Source organism: Phyllostomus discolor, chromosome 14 (assembly GCF_004126475.2).
Source record: "Phyllostomus discolor isolate MPI-MPIP mPhyDis1 chromosome 14, mPhyDis1.pri.v3, whole genome shotgun sequence".
Taxonomy (NCBI): Eukaryota; Metazoa; Chordata; class Mammalia; order Chiroptera; family Phyllostomidae; genus Phyllostomus; species Phyllostomus discolor.
This window is the reverse complement of record NC_040916.2, coordinates 19,401,041-19,414,097: the sequence shown is the minus strand read 5'-3', so window position 1 is coordinate 19,414,097 and position 13,057 is coordinate 19,401,041.

Below are 13,057 nucleotides of genomic sequence, written 5' to 3'. Positions count from 1 at the left end.
CTTTAATCTTTGGCGTTTTACTTATGTTGTTTCTTGCAGTGGGCCTCTTTGCATCCATCTTGTCTGGGACTCTCTGTGTTTCCTGGACTTGTATGTCTATTTCCTTCACCAATTAGGGAAGTGTTCTTTCATTATTTTTTCAAATAGGTTGAATTTCTTGCTCTTTCTCTTCTCCCTTCAGCACCCCTATGATTTGAATATTGGTATGTTTGAAGTTGTCTCAGAGGCTCCTTAGCCTATCCTTGTGTTTTTGGATTCTTTTTTCTTCTCGCTGTTCTGATTGAATGTTTTTTTCTTCTTTATGTTCCAAATCATTTATTTGATTCTCAACTTCCTCCACTCCACTGTGGATTCCCTGTACATTTTCCTTTATTGCACCTAGTGTATCCTTCATTTCTGCCTGCGTCTTTTTATGCTGTTGAAGTGCCCAGTGAGTTCCCTGAGCATCCTAAGAACCAGTGTTTTGAACTCTGCATCTGATAGATTGCTTATCTCCATTTCGTTTAGCTCTTTTTCTGGAGTTTTGTTCTGTTCTTTCATTTGGGCCATGTTTCTTTGTCTCCTCATTTGGGCAGCCTCCCTGTGTTTGTTTCTATGTATTAGGTAGAGCTTCTTTGACTCTCTGTCTTAGTAGCCTGGCCTAGTGTAGAAAAGTGCATAAGTAAGTTGGATGGGATGGGGCCCTAGGTAATCGCCAGGGTGCGACAACCCCTGTGAACCAGGTTGATGGAGACTCCAATATGGTGCCATTGCTCTGTGGCTCTGTGTGGGGGAAGGCTCAGAAAGGGGGCAATGTCTGGCCTCTGGACAAAACTCCAGAGGCCTCTGGAGGAAGGTGTCCCGCAACACTAGCTCTTCTCCCCATATGCCACTGGTTCCCTTCCAGCTGCTGCCCCAGTGCTGAAACCCAGAGGGAGATACTCTGCGTAAGTCCGAAGTCCATTGCAGGCCCTTTAAGAGGAGACCCCTGAGAATCCCATGGTTTCTCCTGTTGCTCCAACCCCCCCCCCACCGGTTTTTACAGCCAGAAGCTATGGGGACTTATCTTCCTGGCATTGGAGCAGGGTTTGGAAGTTGGAGCACTTCTAAGTCTGAGTGGCCCAGTGTGGGGCTGGGACCCCTCACTCCTGAGGTATCCCTCCCAATTTTTACCTACCACACGTGGGGGTGGGACCACCTGTTCCACATCTCCATGTCTGTGCACATCTCTACAAGTCTCCACACCTCTCTGCACATCTCTCCATCTCTGCCCCTCCTACCTGTCTAGATGAATGTGACATCTTTAATTCCTTGGTTGTTGGACGTCCATACAGCTCAATTTTCTGACTATTCTGAGTGATATTTGTTTTGTAGTCTAGTTATAATTTTTGCTGCAGTTGTGCATAGAGGTGAGCTATGTTTACCTACACCTCTATCTTTCAACACCCATTTATGATAAAAAAAAAAAGCTCTTAACCAAGTAGGTATAAATAGAACACACCTCAAATAATAATGGCCATATAGGACAAACCATAGCTAACATCATACTCCATGGTGAAAAATGGAAATCTTTTTCTTTAAGATCAAGAAAAAGACAAGGATACCCACCTTTTATCCAGTATAGTACTAGAGGTCCCAATCAGAGCAATTAGGCAAAAAAAATACACTTTATCCAAATTGGAAAGGAAGAATTAAAACTGTCACTATTTGTGGACAACATGATTTTATATGTAGAAAACACTTAATATTCCACCAAAAAAATCCCGTTAGAACTAATATGCAAATTCAGCAAAGTTACAACATAGAAAATCAATATATAAATGCATGTTGTGTTTACACACCCTAACAACAAACTAGCAGAAAGAGAAAAAAATCTCATTTACAATCACATCAAAAAGAATACCTAAGAATAAATGTAGCCAAGGAGGTGAAAGACTTGCACAGTGAAAGCTATAAGACACTGATGAAAGAAATTCAAAAAGACAAAGAAATGGAAAGATATTTCATACTACCCAAAGCAATCTACAGGTTCAGTGCAATTCTTGTCAAACTTTCAGTGACATTTTTCACAGAAATAGGACAAATAATCCTGAACTTTGTATGGAACCACAAAAGATCTTGAATAATCAAAGCAGCCTTGAGAAAGAAGTAAAAGCTGGAGGCAGTATGCTTCCTGATTTCAATCTATATTACAAAGCAATCAAAACAGCATGTGTTGGCATAAAAACAGACACCTGGATTAATGGAACCAAATCGAGAGCCCAGAAATAAACACATAAATGCATGGTCACTAATTTACAACAAAGGAGCCAAGAGCAAGGAAAGGACAGTCTCTTGAATCAATAGTGTTGGAAAAACAGGACAACCACATGCAAAAGAAGGAAACTGAACCATGGTTTTATACCATGCACAAAAATTAACTCAAAATTAACCTGAGTATAAGAGCGGAAACCACAAAACTCCTAGAAGAAAATACAGGAGTTAAGCTCCCTAATATCCATGTTGGTGATGAATGTTTGGGCCTGACTCTAAAGGCAGGGAAACAAAAGCAACGATCAACACACGGGACCCCGTCAAACTAAAAAGCTTCTGCACAGTGAAAGAAACCAAGAGCCAAGTAAAAAGGCAAACCACTGGGTGGAAAAAGATATCTGAAAATCATATATTTAATAAGGAGTTAAGAGCTAAAATACATAGAGTTCATATACACATAGCTAAAAATATGTAAAAAAAAAAAACATACAATCTGATTAAAAAGTGGGCAGAGGTCCTGAGTAGACATTTTTACAAAAAGACATACAGATGGCCAATAGGCACATGAAAAGATGACCAACCTCACTAATCATCAGGGAAATGCATATCAGAATCACAGTGAGATATCACCTCACACCTGTCAGAATGGCTATTACCAAAAAGACAATGAATAACAAGTGTTGGTGAGGCTGTGGAGAAAAGGGAACACTTGTGCACTTTTTGTGGAACCGTGAATTGGTGTAGCCACTATGGATACAGTATGAAGGTTCCTCAAAAAATTAAAAACAGAACTACCTTATGACCCAGCCATTCCACTTCTGGGTATTTATCCAAGATACTGATTCAAAAATATATATACATCCCTGTGTTTATGGTGACATTATTTACAATAGCCAAGATATGGAAACAACCTAAGTGTCCATCAGTGGATGTATAGATAGATATTCAGTGCATATGTATGATGAAATACTACTCAGCCATGAAACAATGAAATCTTAGCATTTGCAACAACATGGATGGACCCTGAGGTTATCATGTGAAATGAAGTAAGTCAGACAGAGAAAGACAGGCACTGTATGATTACTTATATGTAGAATTTTAAAAAGAAAACCAAAACAAACAAACAAAACCCAGAGTCATAGATACAGAGAACAGAGCGGTGATTGCCAGAGAGGAGGAGATTTGGGGGTAGACGAAATGAGCGAAGGGGATCAATAAGTTCAAACTTCTAGTTATAAAATCAATAAGTCACAGGGATATAATATACAGCGTAGCGACTATAGTCAATAATATTAACTTGGTATGGTGGCAGATGGTAACTAGAATTACCGTGGTAATCATTTTGCAATGTATACAAGTGTCACAGCGTGATGCTTTATTCCTGAAACTAATATAATACAGTGTGTGAGTAAAAAAGAAAAACAGATGCCTTGAGTAAGGTATTTAATAAATGTCCATTCCTGTTCCTTCTCTTTTGACATCAACACTTTGAAAATGAACTCCAGTGTTATCGTCTGAATTAGGATTCAGCAAAAAATTCACTCCTTACCCTTCCTACTGTACATGAGTGTACTTCCTTCTTCCCTCTTCCACTGACGTTGGCCTTGGCCACGTCATTTACTTTGTCCAGGGGAATGTTAATGGCTGTGATGTGAGCAGAAGCTTTGAATGGGTTGTGTGCTCAACTGGGCTGGTACTGCAGTGATGACAGTGTAAAAGGAGTTTATCCCTGAGCAGTGGCTGCCCCTCTACCGCCTGAGCTGAAAGAAAACGTGTGGGAAAGCCTGGACCTGGGCAAGTGGCTCAGGTGGTTGGAGTGTCATCCCGCCACCAAAAATGTTACGGGTTTGATCCCTGGTGAGGGGGCATACAAGAGGCAACCAATCTCTGTCTCTCTCTCTCTCTCTCTCTCTCTCTCTCAAATCAATAAACATATCCTCAAGTGAGGATTTAAAAAGACTTTTTTAACCACAGCCTGGATTCAAGCCCCATCAATGTGCATCCTAAAACTAGACCCTGTGCTGAGCTCAGCCTGGATCAGTGGGTCAGTGGGATGATGGGAGACCTGTGGATAGAAACTAAGTGCTCGCTCTCGGAAGCCCTGAGTTTGGAGACAGCTGAGTAAGCAGCGGCACTGTGGCTAGAGCTGGCCCGCACAGAAACTGGTATCAGAAGTGGAATATTGCCACGATGAACACCTGAAGTATGTGACCGTGGCTTGGTGATTAGGCAGCAGATGATGAGGAAACTATTACAGAAAGCTAGAAATGCTATCAGGCATTCAGTGATGAAGCACCTGACAAAAATCATCTGTGAGTCTGGGCAAAAAATGGGAAGGGGATTAAGAAGCAGCGACTTCCAGTTGCAAAATCAGTCATGGGGATGTAATGTGCAGTATAAGGAAATAGATCAATAATGTTATAGAACTCTGCTGGTGACAGCTGGTTACCAGTCTTAATGTGGTGATCACTTTGCTAGGTATATAAATGTCAACTCACTATGTTGTATGCCTGAAATTAATGTCATATCATATGACAACTATAATTAAAAAATATATTTTTAAATAAATAAATAAATAAAATATTTTTAAAATTATAACATTATGGTTCTTAAAAAAACTCATCTTCTATAACCTGCAGGACAGCAAATGTGCCTAATGAATTTGAAGCATTGGGCAAGAAAGCGTCCAGGCAGAAATTCGGTGGGGTCCCTAGCTGGACAAGGGACCAACCATTTGGTTGTCCCTCGCTGGATAAGGTTTTGCAAGACAAAGCTGAGTTTAGAGAAGAGCTGACCAGTTTACCAGCAAAGCTGAGAGAGAATATAGAAAACCCAGAAACGAGCCAGAAGTTGCAGATTTGAAAAGTGAAACTGTTTCTCACCTTCTCAAAGGATCTGTCCTCAAGGGCGTGGGCGAGAGAACTGAAGCGATGCCTATCAGTTCTTTTCGGCTGAATGAAGAGCTCCTGGGAAGATAGAAGACAGGGTGCCACAGAGGCCTGCCCAAGCCGAGGGAGCCAAAATTAAGTCTCAAGAGAGAGAGACGTGTCTCAGAATGAATTATAGATGTCACTAACTTGGAGTGGATGGAACTCAAACACAGGAAATGCACAAAACTTCTGAGACAACTGTATCGGTAAAACATCGTCAACCTGAGACTGTCTGTGACATAAAGAGATCTCTGGCCCCCGAGTTTCTATATGCAGAGCAGGGGCTAGAAAAGCAGCTTATCCAGAGAGGAAGGCTTACTCTCTAATGTTCTCTTCGGAAGGGGCTGTGCGGGGTTGATGATGGAGAAGGAAGGATCTCTTGGAAGCCAGAGCCAAAGGTCACGGGGAGCAGTGAACTAGCAAGTCACTCCCAGGGAGCAGAGCTGGGGCCTGATCTAGGGGCCAGGGAACCACGGGCCACAGGCCAACCTCTCCCCGCCACCAAATTTAGTAAATAAGGTCTTATCGGACCACAGCCACACCTAGATGTACCTATTGTCTACGCTGTTTTTGCTCCCCCATAAATTTGAGAAGTTGCAACAGATACCACATGGCCTGCAAAGCCTAAAATATGCACCATCTGGCCCTTTACGGTTGCCAGCCACTGGCCTAGGTAGGATAAAATGCCGCACCCCACCACGGTAAGGAAATCTGGCTGCACCCACACGGCAGGGTCTCAGAAGTGTCCTGGGTCGGTGACTGCAACATACCGCCCATGCTTGTCTCTTTCAGATGGAAGTATTTGTTGCAGTTATTCTACCCCTGTTCACATTGCATGTTGAGCAGTTAGAGAACAAGTAACTTGCCTCTTTATTTCACATGGGTCTCAGTCAAGAGGAGCCGCATCGGGATTTGGTATCATTTCAAGATCTTAGACTTCAAGGTTTTAGACTGGGTGAGACATTGAAGGGTATTGCAAAGGGAGTAAGTGTATTTTCGATGCAGGAGAACATTGGATAAGAGGCCAGATGGTGAAGACTTGTATTGTTATTCATTCCCCTTCGCCTCTCACTGGGGGTGGTAGATCCCTATTCGCTGGATCGGCTTGGCCATGTAACTTGCTTCGACCAATGGAATGTCACCGGGCCTGGTGGAAACTGGGACTTTGAATGGGCTTATGTGGTTCATTGTAGATCTTGCATTCCAGTGATCTGCTCTGAGAAAAGCATCCTCTTCTGCCTGGTCCTCAGAATAAACACACACGGAACAGGTATGGACCTAAGACCCAGGCTTAAGCCAAATCCTGCCAATCTGAAGCCTGAAGCAGAGCCACCCAGGCGAGGCCAGGCTAGGCCAGCTAACTCCGGTCAGTCTGAGCACCCGTAACCAATGGCATAAACACTACTTGTGTGCCACTGAATTCTGAGGTGGTTTGTTACACATCGTTGTAGCAATTACTGATTGATACACAGAGTTTCTGTAAAGTGATGAGCTGGCCGGAATCTAGTAAATTGCACAAAAATCAAAAGACCTCAGTTCAAGCCCCAGCTCTGCCACTTAGCTGCTATTTAGTTGAAGTCACTGTACCTTTCTGAGTCCCTGGGATTTTTTTTTCTTAATCATAAAATGAGGATAATAACCTAAATCAGAGGGTCACTATAAGGTTAAATAAGATGACATATTTAAGTGCATTTTCTAAATACAATAAAGGGTCCAACACAAGGTATTTCCGTTATTAACTTTGGTTCCCATAAAGCAGCCCTGATTTTTTTTTAACTGACGGTGGAGAGGCAGTTGTGCCCTCTCTGTCCTCTGACCCCAAAAGTGGCCACACTGACTCTAAAAAGATAAATCTCTGTAAGCTCTTAGCATGGTGGCATTTCACTAATTCTTTCTTGATTTTATTTATCTGATTTCTGGATTTTTCTCTAATGCACATGTATAATTTCATAACAAAAAACAAAACAATATAAAGGTTATTCTTGTAAGAGTTGACGATGCTACCTCAGCCTGACACTTCCGAGCACTTCTCCCGTCCCACCCCCCCCAGGGGGGGTGGCGGGGGGCACACAGTGTCCCTGGTGGAGGCAGTGACCCAAGGGTTAGACTGAGCTGTATTCTCCATTCACTGCAGCATGAGGGAGAAGTCAGGAGGTCCCCCTTTCTGTGTCCCCACAAATCACTGACAATCCCAACAGTCAGCTGGATTCCCAGCAAAGAAGGAACGTCCATTCAAAATAAAAGCCCACTTCAGAACCAGGTTCACCAAACCATTTCCCGTGGGCCCCAGTGGCCGCACGACCAGAACTGTGTGGGGGCTACTGCAACCCCATTATTTTGTGCTCACATCCAAAATGGTTTTCTTCTTCCGAAATGCCAAAGGGGTGAGTGTGGGTTTCCTGGAAATGTGTCTAAATTGCCTCGTTGCACTGCACCCAAGAGAATGGAGCAGCGAGGCCACAGTTACTGTCCACCAGGGCAGGGGGAAAAGGTCAAGTCAATAACACTGATGATATCCATTTATTCCACGAAGACAGCTAACCCCGGTTTCTGGGAGGATTATTTGAGAAATAAATCGACTCGCACTGTTCCTCTCAATTCTCTGCTCTGTTCCTCTCTGCTAGCCAAGCTCACAGAACCTGCTAGGAATCAGACCACACCTCAGCCTGCTTTCTTTGTTTAAGATTTTTATTTCTAGAGAGAGGGGCAGGGAGGGAGAAAGAGGGAGAGAAACACCAACATGTGGTTGCCTCTCATGTGCCCCCAACTGGGGACCTGGCCCACAACCCAGGCATGTGCTCTGACTGGGAATTGAACCAGCAATTCTTTAGTTTGCAGGCCGGCACTCAATCCACTGAGCCACACCTGCCAGGGCATCAGCCTGCTTTCTCAGAGAACACCAGAGCTGGGCAATAACCGCAAAATAGAATCGTTGATCTTATTAGTATAGCGCAGGCGCTGCGGGCATGGTGCACAAGACACAAGGGATTTGATGGAAAAGAGAGAATGCCCACCCCCGGAACAAGTCAGACACCTAAGAGCAGAGTCCTCCCTAAGAGCAATTACAGCAGCCGCCATAGGGTTAATTTCTGGGGGCCCCTGTCCTGCTGTGGGCACCTGCAGGCACAGAACTACAGAGATCGAGAGAGGAAGGAGAAGCAGAGATGGGGGTGCAGCCCCCCTAGCCTCAGGATGACCCCTAGACAATGGCAGAAGATGGAGAGACCAGGCTCACTCATTCCCCCTACACACACTTGTGGTCCGCCTGCCACATGCTTGCACTCTGCCAGACGCTTCCTGTTCAAAGGCAAACAAGAGACAGCTCCCCCTCGTCCAGCTCGCACGCCCCATTGTGCCTCATGCTCACAGGGGCCCCACAAGCGTGGGTCACCTGATCCTTCAGCTCCACGCAGCCCCATTTCTCTGCCCTCCATGGCACGTGTTCTAGATCCTTCTTTAATGAACACTCAGAGGGCTCTGGAGTTCAGTCACTGGCGCGTGCTTTATTTCCCCTGTGTCACAAGAGGATGGCTGAATATAGGGTCTGTGTATTCTTGTCATTGCATCTGCTCGATAAATATTTATTGAATGTATGACTGTGTGATCACATGGAGCACGTCCCCGCCCACGGCCATTATCAAAATAGAACGGAGGGCCTAGAGCTTGCAGCCGTGGGGGTGGGCGTGCAGGGCCAGGAGTCCGGCGACGGGCCTTCCACAGAAGCTGCTGTCAGCACGGGGCCGAGGGAGTGTGGGCAGCTGTCCACGCGGCTCGAGCTCCGCTGCGAGAGCAAGGCGTGGGGAGATGGTTCCTCTGGTGCCTTCCAGCGTTCAGGTTCAGCCTCTTAATCACAGGTTTCAGACGGCCGTCACTGAGCACTCGGCATGTTTCGGGGCTCCGTGAGAACCTCACCTGCACCACATGTATTATCTCATGGATCCTTAGGCTCCCCTAGCAGGTATTACGATTACCCCTATTTTATGTAAAGAAAGGGGGCCGCACAGTGGTAGACTGGGGCCTGGAACCCAAGTCTGACCAACGTGGACACTCGCACTCTCGACCATGAAGCCGTACCGATCCCTCTTCCACAGCCACACCCCAGGCTGTCGGATGTCCTTCGGGCCCATTGTGTCTCCTGAACTTCACTTTCCACTGTAGCCAAAGTTTTAGGAGATTGCTAGAAACGCACTTACCAGAGAAGGCACAGCAGGCAGGCCTTGCCCTGCTCACACTGGCGAGCAATGGATTTCTGTGTGGCTCCCAAGGGCCCCCAAGCACTGGCCAGAGGACAAGGAATCCTACGACAGGAGGAGAGACTCCGGGAGCAGTTACAGGGCGTGCCAGCCCCACCCGGGAGCAAGGCAGTGTGAGAAACCACCTGAGAAGGCAAGAGGAGCGAAAGAAAGACGCTGTGTTGTTCTGGGAACTTGGGAGAAGCATAAAGGCTGTGAGCATACTCCAGGTCCATCTGCCAGAGGCTGCTTCTGTTCATTCTCCCCCGTATTTACAGCACGGGAGGGGCAGAAGGTAGCTCCCCACCAGACGGCAGTGCGGACCGGCTGCAGCCAGTTTCAGCGGAACGGGGTGCCTCGTATAGGGGCCCCCACATCCCCGAAGGGTGGCTGTGACCAACAGCACTGATCAAAGAATTTGGGACAGAAATTTCAAAAGGTCTCTTCAGAGGAACATATTTGTATAGGCAGACAGAAAGATCAAATGAAGCTCTAAACCTCTTTTTAAAAGTTGTACCAGAATTTTCTTTTAAATAACAACAGTAGTAGAATTAAGTGCTCAGTGATGAATTCATGGCTCCCCCCCAGTTCTAGCTACTAAACACATCACTTGAAGGAGAAAGGAGTGGAAATTATAGCTTACAGTTAGAAAGCAAAAGATACTGAGAAAAGAGATGGATTAATTAACAGCAGGATTAATTAGCAGCAGGCAAGTGGAAGGGCCTCTCTCCTAATCCAGTGACATTATCCCTAAGGCAGGAAAAGAAATGGGATTTGGAGGAAAGTGAATGGATTTTTTTAGTTGTTTCAAAGAGAAATTTATAAACAGAAATCTAGGGGTTTTGTTTGTTTGTTTTGAGGTGTGTAGGGGGGGAGAGAGAGAGAGAGACGCAGAGACAGAGAGACTGGGGCGGGTAGAGAGAGAGAGAGAGAGAGAGAAAGAGAAAGAGAAAGAGAAAGAGAGAAAGAGAAAGAGGGAGATTTTCTCGGTGACAGAAAATAGAAACCAGCGGCACTGGGCGCTGCTATTCTCACAGTGAGAGAAGTCCCATTACATCTCATAACAAGCCAGCTCCACGAGCCTTCCTATTAGTATCAGGCAAACGATCTCCCAGATAGGCCCACATCCGAACCACACAAAGGAGCCAAGGCACAGAAAGGCAGTTTGCTCTGAGGCAAAATGACATTTTTCCAAGCTTAAATTACCAGTCCCTTCCTCCATGACACCCCCTCACACACATCCATTCTGTCTGAAATGCTGAATTGCTAGAGCGGTGGGAGCCATGGAAAAACAGGCAGGTAGAGGCTTAGCGTCCCTGGCCCCTGCCTCTCTGGAGGGGGCAGCTCCCTCCCGGCTCCGTCCTCCCACCCTCCCGCTCTGGGTCCTGCTCCCAGCTGGGCTCCCAGCAACCTCAGCCCGTGCCCCCGGGTCCTGAGTTGAACTGAAACACCCTGGGCTGACACAGCCTCATCCCCTCCCGAAACCGGGTCAACAAGTCCCTTTCGGGTCTGCCCTGCAAAACCAAGCACCTCACTGAGCCCCTGACCCACGACATGTCTGGGAGTGGGTGTGGACACCACACATGTTGGAAGCCATTGGAATTATCGCCCTGGCTGCTGGTAAAACCAACTGCTTCTTCTCTCCGCATCTCTGAAGATCCTAATCCGCTCACACCTCCAAATTCAAGTGGAATTTATTAGAAATATTAAATTCTCCTCAAAGCGTGCGAGGCAGGAGGCGGGGCCTCTGGGAGACCTTGCTTGTCTTCCTCCTGGCCCACAATTACACCTCGGCGTTTTTCCAACTCTGTGAAGAGATTTCAGAGATGAACAGAAACGGAGATGTGAGAGGCGAGAGGAGGAGAGAGGACAGAAAGAAGAAGGGAGAAAGGGAGGGAAGGAAAGGGAGGCAGGAAGGGGAGGCAGGGAGGCAGGTACCCCGAGGGGCTGATCCAGTGTCCGCACCTGAGGCTCGCCCACCTCGCTCTGAGCACAGCAACACTGCCACCTAGAGGCCTCGAGGTGCCTTCCTGCGCCTGCACACGGGTGTACTTGAGATCTATTTGGGGAAGCCTGTTAGAGAGCTTCGAGCCCTGGCCAGTGTAGCTGCGTCGGTTTGGGCCTGGTCCTGCAAAGCTAAAGTTGGCTGGTTTGGTTCCCAGTCAGGGCACAAGCCTGGGCTGCGGGTTCAGTCCCTGGCCTGGCTGTGTTTCCCTCCCACATCAATGCTTCTGTCTCTCTCTTTCTCCCTCCTTTCCCCTCTCTCTAAGAATAAATACACAAATAAATAAAATATTTTTTAAAAAGAGCTTTGAAAGCAGAGAGGTAGATGATAGCATGATGGGGGAATAGTGTCGAGAAGCTTAACATCTAACCATTTCAAAGAGGCTAATGTTGATCAGGCACCCGCTACCTGCCAGGGACCGAGAAAAGCGCTAAGAATATAAACACAAAGAAGCCATTCCTCTGCTCAAGGACTGCAGTCCAAGGAGTGGACAGACACACAGGCATCCTGCCAGAGGATAGACACACTAAGTGGCATAGACGGGGATAAACACCGTAACAGGCCAAAGCGCTGTGCTCACAGAATGGGCCAGACTAACTCTGACAGGAGTGAGTGGGGGCGGAGCATGACGGGGAGGAATTCACAGAACAGATGCACTTGAGCTGGGTCGCAGGAAACGTGCACGGGCGAGCAGAACTCCGGGTCAAGGCAACGCCCCAGCTAGGCACAGAGTAAGGGAACTGAGGAGGCTCAGTATGACCAGAGGACACGGGACGTGGGTACCACCTGCAGGAAGGAGCGTGGGGACACAGCAGGGCCCTGCAAGAGGAGCTGAGCCGAGCTGTAGATGGCCCTGAACGCTGAACTCCGGAGCACACACTTGTCCTGGGGCTCAGGGACGGGCTTTGCAACTGCGCTGTTTCCACGGCCCAGCGCTGAGAAGAACGCTGGCATTTTGCAGCTGCTCAGCTGCCATCTGAGGACCGGATGAGTATAGGGAAGCCGATGAAGAGTTTGGAAAAAGGGAATAATTGGATTCGATCTGTGTTTCTGGAGAATGTACCTTGAGACCATCTGTAGGAGCAGAAAAGCAGCACGGAGGCGGTCAGACAACTCCTGCCGAAGTCCGGGTGACGAGGGTCGGACCTGAGGCCCAGCGGTGGGGATGCAGAGGCGAGAACTGGAGGTTTCCGCACCAACAGCCAGCGCATGCGCTGAGCCTCGGTCATGGCGCTGGCCAAGACAGAGAACGCAGTGGGAGGACCAGTGCAGGGAGAAAGACAGTGAGTCTCGTCTGAGAAGTGGGACACCTCAGTTTCTGGGGTGTGACTAAGGGGGGGGGTGTGCCCCGTGGGCAGTTACAGGGAGTGGGGAGCGCAGGGAGGGCTCCTGGCATACACATATCCGGGACACATTTCTCTATTAAAGATTTTATTTATTTTTAGACAAAGGGGAAGAGAGAGGGGAAGAGAGGGAGAGAAACACCAATGTGCGGTTGCCTCTTGGGCGCCCCCTACTGGGGACTTGGCCTGCAACCCAGGGATGTGCCCCAGTGATCCTTTGCTTTTCAGGCCCGAGCTCAATCACCTGAGCTACACCAGCCAGAGCGCTACTGACGTTTCGTTTCCTCCTAGTGTTGGAGAGAAGGTGAGCCTGTC